Source organism: Sinohyriopsis cumingii, chromosome 13, assembly GCF_028554795.1.
Source record: "Sinohyriopsis cumingii isolate HCF-2022 chromosome 13, ASM2855479v2, whole genome shotgun sequence".
Taxonomy (NCBI): domain Eukaryota; kingdom Metazoa; phylum Mollusca; class Bivalvia; order Unionida; family Unionidae; genus Sinohyriopsis; species Sinohyriopsis cumingii.
The window spans coordinates 29,702,402-29,708,488 of NC_142973.1; positions in this window are offsets into that span (position 1 = coordinate 29,702,402).

A 6,087-nucleotide genomic window follows, 5' to 3' on the forward strand; every position below is an offset into this window, starting at 1 on the left:
TGCGTCGCCTACCAGTACATGCAAACGAAGAGGTGGATAGGCAAGTCGATGATATGATCAGCAGGGGTATCATGGTACACTCATGTAGTTCATGGTTGTCAGGAATCTTCGTTTTATCTCCTGATCAGTTAACACACTCCGAATCGTTTTCAACACTAGATCTCTGATCGGGATATAGTAGAGTGAGGTTGTTGAAGCCGATCGGCAGAAAACCGCATTCTCTACTCGAAGAGGCCGGTTTGAGTTTACTTTAATGCCATTTAGCACCAGCGACATTCGAACGGCTTATGGAAACGGTGCAGCCATGATCGTTATGGAATATTTGTCTCATATATTTGGATGATAGCTTGGTAATAGGAAAAAGTTTTGAAGATATGCTTGCCACTTTTAGATGAAGTGTTAGACTGGCTGGTGCAGGACTGAAGCTCAAACCTAAAACATGATGCTTAGTTTCTAAGAAAGTCAAATTTCTTGGTCTGTCGTTTGAGAGAATCGTATCTCAGCTGACTTAAAGAAGGGTAAGCGCTGTAAAAGAATGGGCCAGTCTAAGTGATGTTCGATCTTATTTGAGTTTCTGTGGCTACTACATGCGTTTTATACCAAAATTTGCGGACATGACAAAGTCTTTAAATAAGCTGACAGAGGAAGGGAATAAGTTTGGATGCCAGTGTCCGGATGAGTATAGCACGAGTGACCGTGCGTTGGATTATTCATGGGTAATTAGAGATCTGTGTCACTATCGTATATAACTCTAATTTCTTTGGAGGTGGTGAAACTGTTTGTGACCTAAAGGTGTTGTAATTTATATTGATTGTAAAATTGCCCCCGTGTTTGAAAGAAGCTCCGAACACGGTCCCTAGCGGATAACCATGTTTTGAACTTTCAGGTTCACTGTTTCCTAACAAAAATGATATTTGCTGTTTTGGAAATATGGCACATGTTGCTATTAGTGATGCAAGGAACAGGGCAATCTGCTTGTGGAATAACGTGTGGACGGATAAATGATTGGTAAGTGCATGATTTGTCATGTCGGCTTGGTAAGCGCATGATTTGTCATTTCTGATTGCATGTATATCTTTGATTCAACCGGGACTTAATGGGGATATTTGACATAACATATTTCTGGATATTTCTGGTTGTTACGAAGTTTTCGGTAGTTGTTGAGCGAGTCGGGATTTTTCTGGCGAGCGATCGGTATAGCCCGTGTGTCTGGAACAATCTTTTTCTATTAATTTCTGACATAAATATTTTCTCACGCTCGAGTTTTTAATGCGTTTAGAAGCCAACTCTGACAAGTTTGCTGAAAATAGCCATTTTGTTCATTAGTGGCTTAAGCTTTTTTTTCCTCCCCAACTGGTGCCCATAAAATCTATTTTAAGTTAGTTGTTTCTCTGCTCCAAACACTCTTTCGGTAAATTTCCTAAAGTGTCGGCGCTTTTGTTTGATTGGAAAACAAGCCAAGCAGAAGACAAGAATCGTTGCATCCCTAGATAAAATATTTCCTAGCGGGTGGACACCGTGACCGATATGACCTGACTGAGATAGGAAAAATAAGGTTAACAAAAAAGCAAGATTTCTCTGTCACATGGGTGAGAATAAGAATAATAGAATCTATGTTTGGGATTTGGACCGAGACAAGGAAATCCCAGTCAAGGGGTTTTATTACTTGTCTCCCCAACATGCTATGTCGAGTGGGGAGACACTTTCTTTTTCCAACTAAATTAAAATAATCTTGCACTTCTGCAATTTAGTTAGTATATTCAAAACACGGTATTCGTCAAATACTATTATTATTTATCACTCTAGACTCTAGATAAAGGTCAAAATGTTTTGCACTCTTTTATGAAAATCTGAATAATTATCTAGTAAAATCTAGCTATATATTCCCGTGTGTCTGGAGCTGTCAAATATCTCGACTTGCGTGTGTGTCTGTGTGTGAAAATGTTTTGTGTGATGTGTTATCAAAGTTGAAGATATCTTAAATTGCTTTATGAGTGAATTTATTTTTGTCTCTTGTTATTGTTGTTGTCGTGGGTTTTATAACAACTCTGCCAGGCAAAGCAGAAGACATCAAGGGTTTCTTTTTTTAAAGTAGCTCTGCGCGTCGACACCATGATTGAGACGAAGGGACACAGATAACCAGAATGAAATAGGAAAAATATGGTTAGCAAAAGAGGTAGATTTCTTTGTCGCAAGGATGAGAAAAGTACATACCTACGTACTGATGACATGCCGTTCTGTTGAGCATGATACAAACGGCTTCACTCTAAACATGTTGATGCTTGGACTAGAAGTTTCTACCCCTCTGGACATCACGTATCAAATCTCCACTGATATGAAGCGCACGCCCGAGTGTAGTTGGATATGGGAGTTGAGAGAGCGAAGATTCACACGCTCTAGCAAGAAAAATGGAAAAATATCAAAGGTACCATGCAGTTGAAGAACGATGTCATGACAGCCATTTGCCCTGAGAAATATTGAAAGCAGTAGACAAAGTGTATGTGTTCTTTCCTCAACGAAATATTGGTTTGTCTTTCAAGCTTTTGAGTCACTGATATGAACCGTTCAAGGTTTTAGACAAAGTGACTGAAGTCACGTACAAGGTGAACTATGGGAGAAACGGAAGTACACAGATTATACATGGTGACCGCACGCGGCTTTGCTCTAATCAGCTGCTAGTCCGATAAATCAACCCCACACATCTGCGTTGATACTGATGGACGATGTTGTGGGTATGATGTCAAATATTCATTAAAATATGCAATTTTGCTGCATGCAAATCATTTCGGAACAAACCCGCGTACACTTTAGACATATACCGGTTATTGGTAACAACCATACCAAGCGCGAAATTCAAAATGGCCACAGGGCAGATGGTTGTGCTATTCCGTGTGGATTTACAAGTCACCAAACATATGATTTGCTCAGAAAATATAATCTACATGTCACCAAAAGAACTCCTCAGCCGACGGTAGCTACACAGCCACGAGAAATACCAGTAAGTGTTTGAAATATAAAGCGATGTGTGCAGCCAAATTTGAATGCAGATAATTGCAGCTTTTTAATGAATAGGTGATATCAGCCCCTCACCCGAAAATCAATATCATCACAGGTGAATGACTGATTTATCGGCCTAATCATCTACTAACTTGAGAATCGAATCTGCCACACGTCGCAGAGGATGTCGATGCGCACGAGACTGCACAGAACGTCGGAAATATAGACTTGCCTGAACCATGTGGTGATACGATTACGGACAAAACTGACGGCGATGAAACGGATTGTCAATTTGAAGAGCACGACCTCGCCGAGAACAACATGTTCCATACTGCACGGATGATTATAGTTCCATACTGCACGGATGATTATATCCTCGTCTAAATGCTTGAAGTGTCTTGTAAATAATTTGCTCTATCAACTGTCAAATCAGTGTGAATCAATGCATCGTGTAAAATGTTTCTGAGTGATTAATGATTTGCTGGTTAATGTAATGCCATTATAGTATTACAAGTGGTTTTGCTAGTTTTTAAATGCGGGACGCATTTCTTGCAGACTTCGGGAATTTACCAAGTTTCACCTGCATCTTAAGTCCGCCGTTTTGATTGGTATCCCCGTATTGAGAATGATATGATCCAGTGACGAATATAATCATCGGGTAACATAATAGGTCACGTGGTACCAGTGTGTGTGTGTGTGTGTGTGTGTGTGAAGGGTGCGATGATTTGGGATTCTGAAGCGTACCGTACTCAGAGAAAGAAGACAAGATAGAGAAGCGACAAATCAAGACGTTAACCGTATAGTAATTGTTGTAATAACTAGGTTAGAGGTGAAGTGCCTGAAAAGAGCTTACCCACGACTCTAGCAGTATCAGAGTCAATAAAGATAATCGTTGTTTTTATCTTGTTGAAATAGGCAAGCGCCAGTGTCAGAGAAATAATTACCCGGCGCCAATACCAATCTCTGAGTAAAAACAGTACGGGCAGCAAGGAGGAAGGTTCGCTACCAAAGCTGTAAATATTTGTTTATGCCCCTTATAAGTCACAACGTGTTTTTGAAAAGCACAAAATTGCCCATGATCATTGGAATACTTCCATTGTCACTTTAGTTTTGGCACTCTGCGCCATAACAGCTCAATAAGCAACCCTGCTATCTGGTGGTTTAATGTCCAATTTTAGATACCATCCTTACGCCGACCAGCTCTGAGGTCAAGTCTGTATGTTGAAAGCAACAAATTAGTTCTAAACACGCGGCCCAATTGCTTTGTAAATTTCCATGACTTAATGAAAGCAGTCTAATATATTTCTTGGAAGTGATTTCAAACTAAGCAGAATTCTTTTTTTTTTTTTATTATTATAAAAAGGTGTGTTAATATGTGCTGTTGCAGAGCGTCGAAATCCAGATGCTGAGTGGAGCATTTCCGTTGTGAAGTCTTCATTTTCGGAGGTGCGTAGTTTTGCACTTTGCAAAGCTCTTTATTTTCGGAGGCAAGTAAATCTTGCATATAGTTCGCAATGCCATAGGGGGCGCTCACCAGTTAGTAATGTACTTTTGAGAGAGTGACGTATATAAGGTGAAGTTGTTTGCATTTAAAACATGCACAGTGGAGTGAATGTTGGCATAACTATGCTACATTAATGTAATGTGGATGATATTTCTTTGGATATTGTACTTTTGGAAATTGACCATGGTCTAAGCACACAGCTAACTAAAATGAGTGCTCCCTTGTGCTAAAAAAAATCCGCCTGAATTAGTCTAAAGTACACTTTCCATAGTGTCTATTACAATAGGGAAAATGAACTTTGGCAGATTAGACAATACCAGCTTCTGAAAGTGCAATGAATGAATTACCAAATATATAAAATCTAAACAAAAGTTATCGACTCTTTTTTAAATGCAGTTTACCTCTAAGTTCAGGAAGTGAAAATGACCAAGTGGAGCTAGCACTTTTTTGAAAGATGCACATCTGAAGTAAGGCCAAGATGTATACTCTTTAACCCATATCACACCCATAAATCATACACCAAAATAAAGGGAATTAAAGGTTCTTTGAATTATACCTTAGATATACAAGGTCTTTTTTTTTTAAATAGCCAGTATAACCAGTGAGGAAAGCCAGGGAAATTCTTTTTCTTTAAAATTCTAAGGCAAAATGCGAAACTGTAGAGCGCCACCATAATGTGATACTAGGTTGCTTAAAAGCACCTGATTTTGTGAAATTTGTAGTTTTGGAGGTGTGTTTTTGATCTCTTAACCTACGGAGATAAGTAAATATTGCCTGTATTCTGCACTCTCATAATGCCTAAATAGTATTGGTTTTCTAATACACCGGAACATATGAAGTTGGAGTGATGTAGAATTTATAGTCTTCCATAAGTTCTGCATAATTCCTTACATTTTTCGGTATTGTGAGATATAAGGGCATGTCCCCTCGCCTTTTTGCAGTTTTTGGGAAATATTAGAATTAGATATTACCTTCTATTTAGATGTAGATATTGGATCCATCCTTCACTAAAAATGAACTTTTTCAGCAACCGGAAAATGACACTGAATGATTGTTTGCATTGAAATTTCTAGTTTGGTTTGAAACGCGAAGAAGACGACAAATTTATAGACCGCTTGGTGACAATCGAGTTTGGGATTATAGATCAATGAATGAAATGACTCCGTTTTGTGCATTTATCCTGGATGCTTTTCATTATAAAAATCGCTAGTGGGTAATAACTGTCAGGGATTGGTGAGGGGATAGGTCTACCAGAAAACTATGATGTGCGATGAGCAGAATTTATGAAAAGATATATATTGAAATATCTACACTTTTAAGTTTTATCCCAGCAAATTTGTAAAGACGAATTTGAAGGAATCATGCGGTTTTTATAGCATGAATCCTTGCTGTTAGCGAGTATATGTTATCTAGCTATAGTAATGTCTTCAAGTTGGCCCAGTCACACTCATGAAAGCCCTTAATTCAGGTCGTTAATGACATTTACTGTCCTTCGACCTGACGGCTAAATTAGCAGTGCTCTTTGAGCACATAAACGCCTGGTGGATGTGGCACCAATTCCTTCCCCCAGGAACATTTAGCTTCCC